This window comes from Tachypleus tridentatus, chromosome 3 (assembly GCF_004210375.1).
Source record: "Tachypleus tridentatus isolate NWPU-2018 chromosome 3, ASM421037v1, whole genome shotgun sequence".
In the NCBI taxonomy this organism is placed as follows: Eukaryota; Metazoa; Arthropoda; class Merostomata; order Xiphosura; family Limulidae; genus Tachypleus; species Tachypleus tridentatus.
Genome location: NC_134827.1, coordinates 87258288 through 87275618, shown reverse-complemented (window position 1 = coordinate 87275618; position 17331 = coordinate 87258288). Strand labels below are relative to the sequence as shown.

Below are 17331 nucleotides of genomic sequence, written 5' to 3'. Positions count from 1 at the left end.
TGAAAGTTTTTCAATTATGGCATGAGAACATATTTTACTTTTTTAGTATTTTATTCATCATTTATAATATTCTAACAAATGTTATATTTATGTGCATATGAACATTTCATGTTTATTCCTAAACTTTATTAAAAATGTATATTTGCAAACATTCTTTGTCTTGTATCTGTTGGCAGAGCTTTCACAAAAATATTTATAAAACCTTTTCTTAAATACTGTGTAGCTTGGTTATGGTGGTTGTGGTTGCTATGATATCTGCTCAACTAGTGATCTTTCGGTAAAAGTAAAATATGTGAGATAACCTAAGAAAGCAAAATCTTTTTTCTTGCATGGTGATTTTTTTCTTTCTCTAGGCAAGACAGTTTCCAGTGTCTAGATAGCTTGTTGTTCAGCTGCCATTCTTCCGCTGTGTGCCAGTGTCTCTCCTTTCCTTCTCCAGCTGTGTATGCTTTATTTGCATGGTTTGCATTTTCTGTTGAACATTTATTCAACCATTTAGCTGTACCTGTAACCGATGCAACTTTGATGTTTGTTGCTTTGTCTAGGCTGCTAAACATCCACCTCACACGGGAGCTGTTCATCACAGCGTGCACAAGGAGACCGCCTTGTTTGACTATTTGGATAAGCTAGTACTCCTTAAGTGCCGTTTTGGCCTAAGCAATATAAAGAGTGCCGTGTGTTCTTTAGTCAAAGAGACATCAACAAGTCACGTGGAAAACACACACAAAAGGTTTATATGGAGGAAAGTTTCAAGTTAAGCAAGTGGAATAAGTGCCACACATGCCAGAAAGTGATTCTGCATCTCCTGCGGCTGTTGCCAGTATTTTGCATTCTCTTTCCTAATCCAGTTTTCATCATATCGAAGGACTTTTATGTTGGAAACCTTTATATCTTATCAAAGGCCTTGACCAACATATCTTCTGGAATCTCAGTTTAGGTGTTATTGGTATTATGTTTGTTTCTTGTAAATAGTACAACCTGTAAGTAAATTTATTTCCTTGATGTTCTGAAATCAAATGTGTTACTAAGATCAAGTACTTGTTTTGTGCTTACAGGCTGCTAAATTTTTGTAACAAGTTTCACATATGGCATTATCATTTTCTATTTCACTCATTCATTATCAGAATTTTTATTTATAGTAGGAACTATTCATTCAAAAGAAACCTAGTGAAGTGAAATACTCATCCAACATGCAGAAGAATAAATGTAACTTGTGTATTATTAATGTAAGTATTATGCTTTCTTCAAGTATGATTTAAAAAAAAATACTACAGACTCTGGAGTAATTGAATATATAGTTTAATAGTTGTGTAGTTGATGTATAATGTGTAAGTAATATTAATTCATATCCTATCAGAATACACTTGTTGTCTTATGCTGGTATTCAGGAGCAATGTGAATAATAGAAAAATTAAATATTAGGACATGCTTTTTTGGTGCAGAATAAATATAACATAAAACCCTAACATTACAATTTTTTCATCTTTTATGTGGTGATGTTGGTTTTTATACAAATCACTAATTTTTATATCATTCCTGCAACTTGAATTTTTTTTTTTTTTACTTCACTTAGTATTTTTATGATTTTTTTGCAACATGTTTATCTCCATGTAAGTTAATACTTGAATACTTTATACATAATACTTTGTAACTTCAGTTTTTTTAGTCTAAAACCATTTTTGTTTATCATAAAAAGAAAATTTTTGAATTAGTTTCCAGAAAGAATTTACTAAAAATACTGAAATAAACAGAACCTATTATTCTAAGGTTTCAGCAGTCTGTATGTATGTATGTGTGCATGCATATACACAAGGCACAAGGTTTAAATTACTATTTCATGAATATTTTTGCTGTTTGGCTGTAACTTGTGCAAATGACAGCCCTTGAGTTTTCAATTTACTAAGTAATCCATAACCTCAAAAGAAGTTCTCGTACTTAGCTTTAGAAATAAAATGTTATAGTCTGTTAAACACAGTATTGATTATGAAAGCACTATATATAATTGGAGTATGATAAAAAAATATTCCTTATTTTAATACAGTTCCACGTTTTTCTTGTGTTTTTTTTTTTCTGAAAGATTAGAACAAGGTTTGGCAGTGTAAGATAACAAGGACCAAAAGCTATAAGCTTCTAATTGTGCTGACCTAGAACCATTTTTCAACATCAACTTTATATGGTTTTGAATCCATTTATGGTTAATAATTTGTGACCTTGAACATGCTAAATTAACTAAAAGCACTTTCTCTCGTTCATTTTAATAAGTTATGATTAGTTTATTTTTAATCTCGTAGTCAGAAGTACATTCATATTAGCTAGTTCCTATTTAAAGACATAAAAATTATCCAAACCTCTTACAAACTGTACTTGTTATCAGTTGAACTAAAGTTATTAACTACATTTGTATCAGGAAAATATATGTTAAGTTTTGAGAAAATAAAAGACGTTTATTTTTTGTTGGCTTTTTAAATACAAAAACTGCACTTGGTAGATGTTGCTTCTTTTCGTTTTTGCAGTAAGCTTTGTATAGTTGTAGGCAGTAGCTGAAATAGATAATTTTTGTTTTCATTGGTAATTTATGTCACTTTTATTTTTATGAATGAAATGAAATGTTTTAATTTTTGTAGTATTTTTTTTGAATGCTTAAATTTGTAATATAGTTTTCAGTGGTAGAAGAAAATGTCTTGAAAATAATTATAAAGCTGAGGTTAAAAAAAAAGTAACTTTCTGGTGTAGAAGATGACTTAGTCTTGATGCTACTGAAATGAGATATCCAGCTCTTCTGGTCATGGATTTATTAATCATATATCATTGTAATGTAAAAGTGATACTCTTATTAATTAGTGTGTAAACATACCAGTATTTTTTGTATTATATGTTTTATGTTGTGTTTTCACTATTTTTGGTTTTGACAGAGAAGTCAAAATTTGGTGTATTTGTGTGTCCTTAGTTGTATACATACACACACAAATATATATATATAGTTTTGATACAACACATATTAGGGTATTTCTTTGTAACAAACTTTTATATTCTTCTCAACATTTTTATTATTTTAAGATTTATTTGATTTAAAAGTATGGTAATACAATTTTAAAAGAAGATTTTCTTTACTAAAAACATCCATAAGGCTCAGACTATTTACAAAAGTATATTATGAGCTACAGATTGTACATTTTATTGGCTACTTCACAAATTAATTTTTTTCTTCTCTGTCAAACAAACAGATTAGTTGTCAGAATAAAAGAAAAATTATGCCAGCACATTTAAGTCTCTAATAGTTGGATCACTGCCATTTGTAGAGCTCTTTATTGTATGCTAGTTTTTGTAGTAATATTGTAAGTGCTATGTAGCTCAAATCATTCTTGTCTCCATGGTAGCTATAGCTGTAGAATCATGCTTTGCTATAAGCTTTAGAAAATTTGAAGTCACATATAGTTTTAGATGTGTTAAACTATTCTACAGAAGTTTAATTTGTAAAAAGGTTATTTAAATATAACAAGTAAACAAGGTAGTATCAACAAACCTGGGAAAATTTAAGAATATTTTTGGCAGCATCCAGTTGCATTAGCTTACACGATAACTTCACAAACACTTCCTTGGTATATTATAAAAATGAGAACTTTTATCAGTAGTGTATGCATACTTCTCTCTTTCAGAACTAAACCTCAAAAAGTGAACTAAATAAAAACGTGTATTTACTAATGCAGAACTTTAAGGTAAGTTCCCACACTTAAGAACTGAAAGATTTATTAAAATACTTTTTGGTGTACTGTTAAAACTTTTAACAGTATCTTTTAGCACAAACTAGAAATATTCATAAAAGCTCTGTTACCATATACATCTAACCATGTTTTGGAAACATCCCTGTGGCTTTAGATCAGACTAAAAGACATTCTAAATGATAAGTTTATGTTAGTATCCCTATACTCTAGATCAATGAAGAGTTATATTCCAAATGAATATTTGTAACATTTTTGTATCCTAGAACAGACTCTGAGTTCTAATACAAATGAATATTTATAACAACACCCTTATACTCTAGATAAACTAAACGTTATATTCCAAATGAATGTTTGTGATGACATCCTTGTAATCTAAATTATAATAATTTAATCTCTATGATTGTAGTTATATCTTTATACATTAAGCATTTATCCAGTCTTGTTCTCTAGACCAGACCAAAAGCTATATTTCAAACTGTATATTTTGTGTAATATCTTTGTATTTAGGTTAAACTAAAAGTTATACCTAAAACTGTGTGTTTATATTAAAAACCTTGTGTTCTAAATAAGATTTAGTTGAGTTATATCCAAACTTCACAGTTATGGTATGGTCTTTGTATGCTAGACCAGTGTAGGTGTTTCATTCTGAACTGTATGTTTATGAAAATATCATTGTTTTTTTATACCAGACTTTAGTCTAAAGCTTGTATTCAATATAACTGTGGATAGTCCTAAAGTATGCATTCTGAACTGAATGTTTGTGTTAACATTTGTGTATTCAATACCAGACTATGATATGTATTACAACTGAATGTTTATTATGAAATAGTTTTATGCTAAACCAGACTGTTATAGTTTAAACTGTATGTTTGGAATAATATCCTTATACTCCAAACCAGACTGAATGTTGTGTTCTGAACTGTATATTAAATATAAATTGAGTTACAAATTGTATGTTTGTGGTCACGTTTTTATACTGAAGACTAGAATAAGAGTTTATCCCATACTATGTTTGTAATAAGACCTTTGTATTCTAGACTAGAAAAGCAAATGAGTTGTAGTTAGATTTTTGTACTCTAGACTAGAAAAGCAAATGAATTATAGTTAGATTTTTGTACTGTAGGATAGAAAATCTAACACATTGTAGTTAGATCTTTGTACTCTAGACTATAAAATCTAACAGGTTTTAGTTAGATCTTTGTACTCTAGACTGTTAAACATAATGAGTTGTAGTTAGATCTTTGTATTCTGGACTATTAAACCTAATGAGTTGTACTTAGATCCTTGTACTCTATGCTAGAAAACCTAATGAGTTGTAGTTAGATCTTTGTACTACACAAGAAAACCTAATAGGCTGTTTTCTAAAATGTGTTTTTGTGACAGAATCCTTTTATTCTGTCTAGAGCCAAATAATCTGAACTGTATGTGTGATGTGGAACATCATTGTATTAAAAATCAAAGTTAGAATTATATTCCAAACTATATGTTTGGGGTAACATTCTTTTCTAGTCCAGATTACAAATTGTGTTTTGCAATCTATTATTGTAGTAATATTCTATTGAGGAGGTAGACAGTTTAACACTTTCACTGTTAACCTCGTTTAAGACCTTCCTGACTATCCATTTTTTGAGAAAAGTTATGATTTCAAACTATCCATCTTATCACTTGAAATAATATATTCATTTGTTTCACAGTTTATTAGTAATAAATATTCATGTAGGAATGCCTTACCTCATTGGATATTAGTGTAAGCATTTTTATGTATATATATAGAAATCCCCTTGATACAGCAGAACTTCACATCTCTTACAATGAAATCTCATCTCTAAATGTGCTTCTTTATTTTTTGCAAACTTTGCATGACCTAGTAGAGTATTTCATTTTATTAATTGTTGGCATGGCCACCAAGTCATGTTTTTTGAGTTCACCAATTAGATGTGTGACAGGATCAATATTTGGATATTTCCTTTTCACTATCAGAAGAAGATGAGGGAAAGCCAGCTTCTGCCTGTTGAAATTCTGCCACAATGCCATCATTTACCTCCATTCTGAAATTCGGCAATGAAAGATTTTTTCTTTGGACTTGCCTGAGTGTGCAACACGTATGAGTTGACTGTGCAAAGTTCATACATATACAGAACAAATTTCTTTGTTTAATTACTTGTTTTTGCCATCCGATCAATTGTGTTAATGCCATATATCTGTTGTCATCAAACACGTAAGCCAGTTCTTGGATGGGCTCTGTCCTCATCTTTCTTGCTGGAGTCCTCCATCCTAGTATCATGAATTATAAAGATCATTTTTGTCTTTCCCTCTAACACATCTCCATCTTGATGAAAAACCACCTTAACCTTCTGCAGTCTATCAGCTTCATGCCACAGGTCATGAGGAGGGAACCTTGGTACAGTCTCAAAGTTCCACACATTATAATAACTGTCCATGTATAACTTGTAGCCAAACTCATATCGAGATTCCACCACAGATTTGTTGCAGTGTTTTGCCAACACCACTGTAGAGGTCATAGTTGCAAAGGTATCTGCTAGTAGACTAAAAAAAAAACATGCTCTCTCATTCCATATTTGATAGGTCTTTGCAAATTGTAACCAAAATATTACATGACCTCAGTATTTGAGTATTTCCTCGTTTAGAAACAATTTGTCTTGTGAGGTATATACTTTGTTTACAATGTTATCATAAATAAGCTAAATTTATAAAGGTGGTCTTGACAGTTTCTGGGGGATGCATCGTTATCATAGCCTGAGGGTAAAAAAATGGGTAACTATTATTTTAAATACTACTCTAGCACATCTGAATCCGATGTTTCTTTACAATCCCACTGTTGAAGAGAAGGGCTAAAAACAGACAGTTTGTCAGAAATGAAATCCTTCATCATCTAGCACAGGAATACATCTTTTCAAAGCTTAGTGTTGTAGGAAAAATTGTGCAGCATAAAGATTTGTCTTTCTGACAACATTGTCTATTGGTTCATCAGTAACAGAGTTTGAACCATTGAAGGCAGCTCTCTGTATTATCTGGTTTTATGTCTGCACCTGGATTACCAGTAAGTAACTGATGTACATGTGAAGATCCCTCTACATTAATCCAGTCCTCCACCTACTTCTCATTTCTTCTGCTACTATGGAGATGATTTCACTCATGACCAGGTGCTTGTGCAGGATCAGCTGTAGTACCATTATTACCACCAGTGTAAGGCTTACATGAACCAGCATCATGTGTATTTATGCCATTCATATCCACATCGCTCAATTCATTACTAATATATATGTCACTTTAATTTTCATCATCCATACTTTTTTCCTCAGAATCCTCTACATCTTCTGCATCTGAATTAGATTCTAGTTGATAGCAGTGAAAGTGTTGATCAGTATAAATGATTACAACACTGGTTAGTGTCTCAAAAAATAATTAATAAATCAAAATTATTGTGCCTGATTATTGCTGTTTATGGTTATTCTAAATATCAGATAAATTAAAATTATCATTAAATCAGTAATCACAAAAAATAATCAACTAATAACAATTAGTTGTTACAGTTTTTGATAATTCCAGAATTAATTTGATCAAAATTGCAATTAAACAGATTACCATGGAAATAATCAACTAATTGGAATTAGGGTTTCTGATTATTTATCATTTTTAATTATTCCAGCTATCTAAATGATCACTAAATTACCATTATATTTGTTTGTTGGCATGGGGATAGTGCCTCATTACTTGAAGATCTCAGATTTAATTGCTATCACTACTAATCTTGTTAACTAACTCTGTCTTTGTTATGACAAGACTACTAAGGCTGTTTGTCAGTCTCTAATTTTGAACTGGTGACTAGTGGAAAGACATCTGGTTGGAAGTACCCTCTGATAACTGTTAATTTAAGTGTTAAATAATTAATACTTGAAACTAATGATGCTTCACTGTTTGTTTGGTTTTACACTGTGTTATGTTTCCAATTTATAACTGTCTTATTATAATTATTTAATGTTGTTTTCTTGACTGATTGTAGTTTAATGGTGCAAAGAAATTTGGCAATCTATGCTGTAAAAGCAGGCATGGAAAAATCATTTTTAATAGGATATTGAAACCTCCTGTTTTCTTTTAAATTAATAAAGGAAAACAGCCAGATGCCTTTACACTACACTATAATATAAAAAAAAAACATAAGATGTCAGTGTTTTTATTTTAATGGGTTATTAATTATTGTAAAACTTTTTTTAGGTTTCCTGGAATCTTCAGCAATCTAGTTAAGACTTCACCCAATAACTGATTATTTCTAAACTAATACAACAGTATGAACATCAATGAAATGGTCACTTTAAATTACTTGGTTTTCTCCAGACACTCTAAAAATGTACCTAGATATTAGGGATTTTTTTATCCAAGTTAATATTGTTTAGGATACCTGCAGCTGTTATAATATAGAATTGTTACAGAATCAATTTTTCACCATTTAGAGCAAGGATACTTGTGAGAAAGATATTTTTGTGTTGTTAATGCCTAAAATTAGTGAAAGCATCTGTGTTGTGACTGTATAAGTAATGACTTTTTAAAAAGTTTTGAAAACAGACAATGATATAATTTTATAATCATATTTAATTTTAACTAAAAATGTGAAATGTTTGTTTTTAATTTCATATTAATTGTAGTACTAAAACTTAAGATACAAGTTCTATAACAACCTGACTCAGCTATTCATCTATGGATTATACATATTAATATTATTTTAACTTTCTCTGACTTATTTAGGTTACTTTAGAACTGTACAGTTAACAGGGGCTAATGTATGAAAAAAAAAAAATGAAAATGTGGTTACAGTGACAGACAGCCAAATTTTAAAAAGTTAACTAATTTCATACTACTATTGTAAAAATAGAGCAAGTTACTCGGTAGCAGAGTGATACTATATTATCTAAATACTTAGTAACACAATGACACTATAATAATAAAATACTTAGTAACACAATGATACTATATTATCTAAATAGTTAGTAACACAATGATACTACATTATCTAAACAGTTAGTAACACAATGATACTGTAATAACAAAATACTTGGTAACACAATGATACTATATTATCTAAATAGACTTTCTAGTTTTATTCTCATTCATTCCCCAAGGGCTTTTCTACTTTGTATTACAAGTTTTATAGCTCAAAAAAGTTTTACTTTGCAAAAATAAATTGATTTTATTCAACTTTAAATTTATGCTACATTAAGGATATCAAAATATACTAAGTTTTTACTTTGGGTAAGTACTCACTAATAAGTAAAATGTGTTGTAATTATTCATTTTGCTTGACTTGATATAAAGCATTTGAGTAACTGCTTTGCTGTAAATGTTTATGTGTTGACCTTGAAACCAAGGGGCCGTTAGAAAATTACTTTAAGAAAAATAAAATAAAAACAATAAGAATATTAGTACCATTTTAGAATAATTCTGTGCTTGAAAATAAGTTATAAAGCAAGTACACACTGCTTTTTGTTTTTTCTCTTGTATAAGAGTAAGGAGTTGTAGTGTGCTTATACTAATTAACTAATTAATTGTATGTATTCAGTTAATGAGATGACTGATTACTTGATCAGCAAATACTGCCGATTTATTACTGTATACCATACTCTGAGTTATTTTGTAGGCTGAATGGTTGTGATTATGTGCATAAACTTGAATCCAGAATAAGATGTATATACCAAACCATATGTTTGTGATATCACTCTGTGTTTTGCATTTCTGGTAATATCCTTGTACTCTACATTAAATCATACATTGTATTATATCTCTTATAGCATTTTTGGGATAACATCTTTGTACCACATACCAAACTGAGTTGTATTCAAAATTATTCAAAAACATCCTTGTATCCTACATCAGACTAGAAGTTGTACTGTTTTTGTTATAGTATCTTCAAGGTGACACCACTGTACTGTATACCAGCTTGAGTTGTATTCCAGAAAATCCTTGTACTCAAAGCCACACAGGATACTGTATTGTAAGCTGCATGGTTTTGCCAATATCCTTGTGCATTAAATTAAACTAACAGTTATATTCCAAATGTAATGCTTATAATGAAACACTTTTACTCTAAACCATACCAGAAGTTATACTGAATTGTACATTTTGAGCATTAGGAGTGTATTCCTAGTAGCATCCTTGGGACAAGGAGTTATTCCAAATGTACTTTATGATAGCATCATTATGCTCTAGACAGAAGTATCAGCTATATTTAAAACTGTTTTACTATGGCAACATCTTTTTATTCTAGACTGGATTAAGAGTCATATTTCATACTTTGTTATTGTGGCAACATCTTTGTATCTGAGACTGAATTAAGAGTCATATTCCAAACTTTATTGTTGTGGCAATGTCTTTGTATCCTAGACTGGAGTAAGAGTTGTATTCCAAACTTTATTGTTGTGATAACAACTTTGTATCCTAGAATGGATTAAGAGTCGTATTCCAAACTTTATTGTTGTGATAACATCTTTGTATCCTGGACTGGATTAAGAATCGTATTTCAAACTTTATTGTTGTGATAAGGTATACGTACTGAAGACTAACAGTTCAGTTACATTCTAAACTGTACAAGTGTATTGGACATATCCTTATACTCTGTACTGGACCATCAACTGTGTACCAAGTTACATCTTATACCCTATACCTGTCTTAAAGTTTTATTTCAAATAAAGTGTTTGTATCAGCCTCAATTTTGCAGGCCAGACTAAAAGTTGTTTCAAACTGTATATTTGTGATAAGATCCTTGTACTCTAAACAAGAGCTGTAATCCAATGTGTACATCTGTGAAATATCCCTTTACCATAAACAACTCCTTAAAATTTATATTCCAAACTGTGTGTTGTGTTAATAGTCTTGTACTCCAAATAAAATTAATATTAGATTTCAGATTTGATTTGTAATATATTCAATGTATAATCATGCAAGAATTTACCCAAAACTTTAAGTAATAAATAACAGCATATGTACAGACCATAATGTTTGACCTAAACTTAATATATATACATAAAAAAATTTTTAATTTGTTTTCAAGTAAGATATAATCATAATTACAAAGCTTTGTTTAACTAGCTTTCTGAATATTTTGTGTGTAACAGCATCATAATCAAGAGATTTCATAGGTAGTAACAGTTTCCTTTAAGTCAAGTCACATGTACATTTTCCAGACTGATTATATATAATATGAAATAAGCAAAAATATATACATGTATGACATACATTTAAAGTATAACATTAGATTACAAAAAATTAAATCCTAATCTTATTTGTAAGTTGTTGGTATGGTAATTAATATATGTGTACACCTTCATAGCTTTGTAATGTAGTATGGTAGATAAGTATTGGTAACTATTACTTACATAGTTTGTCACCCACTTTATATAACTTGTAGGTGACTTATGTGAAAGATAACAAACTTTGCAAATACTTCATTAAAGCAGAGATAAGTAACAGTAGCAATAAGATTGTTTTAATAAATTTGGATACTTCAAGATCTGAAATTGTGAGTAAAAGTTAGTATATAACTATTATTAGGCTGTTTTTTAACTAATAGGTTTTAATAAGTTTATACCATTAGCATATATATATGTGTGTTGAAATCGTCAGTTATTTGCTATGTTTGATAATATGTGTAATATGAAATAAAAATAATACTATCTTTGTAATAACACTTAATAAACAGCTGGTTACTGGTGTAAGTTTTAGAAGAAGTTACTCCAATTAGTGCTGCATTTAACAAGTAACATAATTATTAGTTTATTTTTGTTCTTTTATGTAGTTTCTCTCAGTCAAATATCTGAATTTAAAGTGCAACCATATAAATAAAAACAGACCAAACATACTGATGGAAATGGCATAAAATATTTCACTGTTTTCAGAAAGTTTATTTTATTTTTAGATTTAGTAAATATGTTGCATGTGTTGATTAAATATGAATTATTGTCGAGGGACGTTTTTTGTTGTTGTTGTTGTTTTTCCTTCTTAGTTGAATAGAAAGATCACTCTTGGGAAAATAACCCCAGTGTTGTTTAATCTCAACCTTGCAGTCAGTATGAAATGAATCTTAATCTCAGTCATATGGTCAGTATGAAGTGTTGTTTAATCTCAGTCTTGTGGTCAGTATGAAGTGAACCTTAACCTCAATCATGTGTTGTGTTATCTTTATCATGTGGTTAGCATGAAGTGTTGTTTAATATTGGTTCTGTGGTCAGTATGAAGTGATGCAAGTTGTCAGTGAGATTTGTTTTCAAGAAATGGTGTTATAAAACTAACCGTGAAATATAATGTTGGTTTTCTCTGTATGACTACATTTCTATAAATAAAAACATTAACTCTCTAATGACACCTGTAATACCTCATTAACGATTTCTTAATTCAAAAATGAATTCCCTCAAGTAGAGTGCATGTTTGTGTGAAAAATTTAGCATTCAGAATCCATCATGAATATACTAGTAAACTATGTTGGTACTTTAATGATAATTCTGATTTGATAATGTTTTATGTTGTGTTTATTTTCCCTGTCCATTTTAATCAGTCTGTAGGGATTTTTAATTGTTAATGAAGGGACAACCCCTTAACACAAGACTTCATACATGGATGCATGGTTCATGCTTTGGAATCCTTTTCAGAGGTAAGAATTTGATATCAAGTGGCTGAGAAGTTAGAAGTTTCATGTAAAGAATACTAAACAATAAGCTTGGAACAGCTAGAATTGATCTAATGCTTTATAGATAAGAACATTTATACAGTTTAAAACTTGAATGTAAAATAATACCTCCATATTTGTTGGAATGATTAGGAACATAATGTTCTTTACAAACCAATTGGTCTAAAATGTATGCTAAAAATCACTTAAACTGCAATTTGTTTTAAGTAGTCCATGTTTTTTAGTTTGGGCTAAAATGGATACATTAAGAGGAATGTGTAAAAAGAAAAGAAAACTTGCAGTTTATATACCACTCTTTTATAATGCATCTTAAGCCTGAAAATATACTCGGAAATCTATTAAAACTAAAAACCTTTCAACATGTACTACTTGATAAAAAATAAAATGTGGGTTGTGTATGATGAACTTCAGTGATATTTCACATTAAGTTTATTTATTGTGAGTGGTAAATTGGGTTGAAAGTAGTCAAGTTTTCACCAGTTTTTCAGCATTTTAAGCTGTAACTTATGTTTTAGCCTGCATGGAAAAAATAACATATCTCTTACTGTTATTTTTAACATGATACTATAAAAGTACAAATAACCTACAGAACACCCAAAGAAATAATAGATAGTTGGCTACTCTGAGCTCATCTTTTGATCTTTCCTCCCTTTTTTTTACCTTCCAACAATAACTAAGTTTCTCATGTACTTTTGCCTCTCATTTGTACTATAGAATGTTGTTTTTTATACCATTATTTGTGGACTTGGTAATTTTGCCCACATACATTATTTTTTTACAAACCCTGTTTAAAAAATATCTATAAAACATTTTATAGCTTTGTTAAATCTATACATTATGCACAACTAAAACAAAAGTTTTTAAGTTAAATTATATTAATTTATATTTAATACATCCATTATGAAAGTCAGCTGTTTGCATTTTTACTGAGTTTTACTAAAGATCTACATTTATGTAATGCCTTTCAGAACTCTTTAAATTAACTTACTCACAATATTATATGTTACACAAAAAATCATAAATTACAGGTTACTGACAGATTAGAAATGCCTACTATAAATGAGAACTGTCTGGTCTGATTCTTGTATAAACATCTTTGTAGTGTATTACTGCTGCTTATATAATTCATTAACTTTTTAAAATATGCTGTTTCTGGTTCAAAGCAAGCAAATTATGTCAGGATCAATAACTTATTTAAGTACAATATAACCTGTAATATATTCAGTGCAACATATTTAACAGCAATTTTTACCTGTGATTTATAGTAGTAGTGTAACATTTCTGATAGAAGTATCTTAGTTTTGTATCTACAGTCATAAGACAGATGTGTGTTTAATTTAATTCAAATAACACCTTTCTTTTTTTACTTTACAATGACAGTTTGAAAACCAATGAGGTAATTTTTAATATTATTGTGGAGTTGTAATTATAACATGTTTGATACCGAGTTGCTATACAGCATACTTTAAGTAGATATTACATTTCATTGGAATTAAGTTTTCTTTAACTACCAATATTTTAAATTTCTTCATTCTGTCTACAAAACTGTTTGTAGTTTTCTCTGTTATTGTTTATTAAGAATTGTTGAAAGTGACAAAAGCTCTAAGAAAACAATTTTAAAATGTATATGTTATAGAGAACTCTTAAGAACACTCAATAAATATTAAGTTCCATTTTATTATTCTAAACTTTATTAAACTGAAATATAAAATACCTTCATGCAATGAACCATTCATGTATCTCTCACCAAGAAACTCTTACGTAATTTTCAGTTTCTTGTTGAGAGATACAAGACCTCTATACACTACTTCCATTTTCTCAACTTCAGTAACTACAAATATTATTGTTTCCCAGGAATGTGGATTTTGAGATATTTCATTGTTTTATAATATTTTTCAGTGCAATTCCATTTCTTTAACATGTTATGATTTCCAGTGTTTACCAAAAATAATATGTATGTGTAAATGAATCCAGTGAAAGTACCATACTTTCCAGAACATGGAAAACTTGTATGCTTAACATGGCCTTGAGTTTCCATTATGAGGTAAAATTGCAATTATTTTATCCCTGAGAAATTATTTTGTGTTGTTGGTGTGTTCTAAAGTAGTTGCTAAGAAAATTTCAAACTCAGGCAAGATATAACACGTGGTTTGTAGTAATATATATAATTATAGACACACACATACATTAATGAAAACAAACTGTCACAGAAGTCTATATCTAACTAGTTTCAACACATTCACAAGTCCTCTTCACTCTCACATTGTCTTCTGAAGACTTTTGTTGTTTTTGTTACTGACTTTTACCTTGCTCTATTTAATGTCATTGTTATCAAATTCATGAGCTTGTCTGCTTTCTGTTTTTTTTCATTCACAGTTTTGATACTAACCAGTATAGTGATTATATACCTAGATGAATGTTGAGTTTTGTTCATGCAGAACCGATATTTTACGGCATTCAGAAGTTAATTTTGTGACTCATATTTAACCTTTTCTATTTCTAAAGTTCTTTCTCAATCTCTAACAATAAACACTATGAAAAGCAGTTAAAAGTACAAAATCTACACTTAGCTTGTTTTTATATTCTAATTATAAAATTTGAGGGAATGTATTATGTTTGAGCTTAAAAACAATCTGTATTAGAAATAGTCTCAACTGCGATACAGAACTTCCTGATTGTCACTGGTGAGTTGTCCAAATACAAATGACAACAGATTACTGATTGAGACATTATGATGCCTGAACACTTCACATGTTCAAGAACTTGCATTGGTTACTTATGTAACTCTCTAATTACCCGCATAGTTTAATGACTAGTTTGGAATATTTCACATGCAGTCACACATAACAATGTCAATATGTCTAGTGACATTTTCTAAATTTTATGCAAGATTAGTTTCAACAGTTTGTGATTCACATTGTGCTTGTTCATGTCATGTTTTTCTACTGTTAAGTTTTGTAACAACCTATGGGTAGTGCTGCAACAAAGCTGTTGCTCTTCCATAACTAGTGTATGTTGTGGTCTTATCAAAGCTTTTTACAATAACTATGTCACTTGTTTGATTCACCATTCTAATGAGTATTCATGCTGTTGTTACTTAACTTTGTAGTTTAGAGACTGAAAACTAAAAATATTTTAGGCTGGAGATCCTGTGAAGTAACTGGTTTGAACAATGAAACATGCATTTTTTTTTAAATGTTATGTGTAAAGTGTTTGATGGACTGTCTTAAGATGGTGTAGTCTTAAAATATCTTCTAAAAGCATTTAATTAATTAATCCAATGTTTAAATTGCCTAAGACATACGACTTTCTCAGCTCCAGATCCCATTGTTATCTGAGTGGTAGTGATAATGTTACCTTTGAGGGGCAGCTGAAGTATCTTTTTTTCTTCAGCTAGTGTTGCTGCAGCTTACACAACTAGCTGTAAAGAAATTATTTTAGTTGAGAAGTGTGCAGCAGCACAATTCTTCAATATGACTTTCCAGAAGTATGGAATTTACTGATAAAATTAAACACCCAAGCATATGTTTCACTGAATGGCAGTCTAGATATTGTTGAGATGTGTATGTTAGTGCGAGTGAAATGTTTTAGGGAAGGATAACACAGAAATGCTGGCTTTAATTTTTTTCTTTATTAGTTACCATTATGAAAAAAAATGTATTCCTAGTGCATCCAGCTGGCTTCACACTGACATCTCATGGAAGTCAGATTACCTACTGTGGTATTTTGTGTAGTTCAATATTTGTTATCTCTATAGTCATAAGAAAGACTATAAATGTACTCTTCAAACAGTCTTTAGTAAAAACGTTTAAAAGGAACAGAGGTAGGGCAGTTACCCCAGTGGATAAATAAAAAATTTCTCGGTGACTTTCTCGACATATGTCAACATAAAACTTATATTTATTGCTATAAATGATGTACTAACATCATTTTCTTTTTAAAACCTAGTTAATGCATAGTCAACATATTTTGTATTGTAATTCACCCATACATTTTTTTGTCTGTTAAGATTATAATTTGTTTCACAAAATGTACAGAATGGAATACAATAACCAATCATACGTGAAGAAGGTGCTCATTTGTTAAATCTTAATCTGTATACGAAGTGATTGGTTTTGATATCCACAGTTTCCAAGCTGCATAATGTAATGTTAAATCCTGAAGTGCCACCAAGTGTTAGAAAATATAAATTTTCTATTAATGATACATAAATTACACTTTCTCATTTAGTAGGGTATAAAACAGTGACCTGCATCTCACTGTAATGTTAATGAAAAAACAATGTTAGAGATTGTTCGTATAGTCATGAGTTGATATTGAAATTTGTTTGTAGCTACTTATTATATAGTGCTTGTTGTAATCATGATTGAAAATATTTATAATAAATTTGAAAAAAAAAATTCTTGAAGGAATAAAGTAAAGATAGAACTCCAAAGTTGTGTTCAAACTTTCACTTTTTTTGGTACTTCAATTATTAGCTTTTAAATTTTTACACAAGTTTTCTGTTTCTCATTAATAAAAAAGTACATAGCTTTTGCAAGTAAACATTTTATTGCAGAGTTTAATAACATCCTTGTTAATTTTTACTTGTATGTACAAATTGGAATATGAAAGGCTTTACTGGTTGTCAAATTGATGAAATAAGTAACAGATAATAAAATTGTGTTTTGTATGGAAATGTCATTCATGCTCTTTCATATGTTAGAAGTGTTTCTCATGTACACTAAGAAAACAGCAAACAATATTTTATACTTGAAATATTGTTTCAACAATTGTTAAATAAAATAGATAGTAACATGAAAATAACTTATTTATAATTGATGCACTACTTGAAAAGAATACATTAGTGAGTCTTGAATATAAACTATTTGTTGTCAAACTAGTTTCATAATTGACCAAACATTTAGCTTCTAA

General features: G+C 29.6%; 1 pseudogene across 1 annotated transcript in view; it reads left to right on the top strand.

The window, feature by feature from the left end:
- LOC143247413 (liprin-alpha-1-like) overlaps positions 1-17089 on the top strand; it is a 246589-nt pseudogene extending 229500 nt beyond the window's left edge. Inside the window, exon 26 of the transcript XR_013026557.1 lies at positions 546-17089. The product of XR_013026557.1 is annotated as a liprin-alpha-1-like (transcript). The remainder of the gene's footprint in view (positions 1-545) is intronic.
- Positions 17090-17331: the final 242 nt, after the last annotated feature.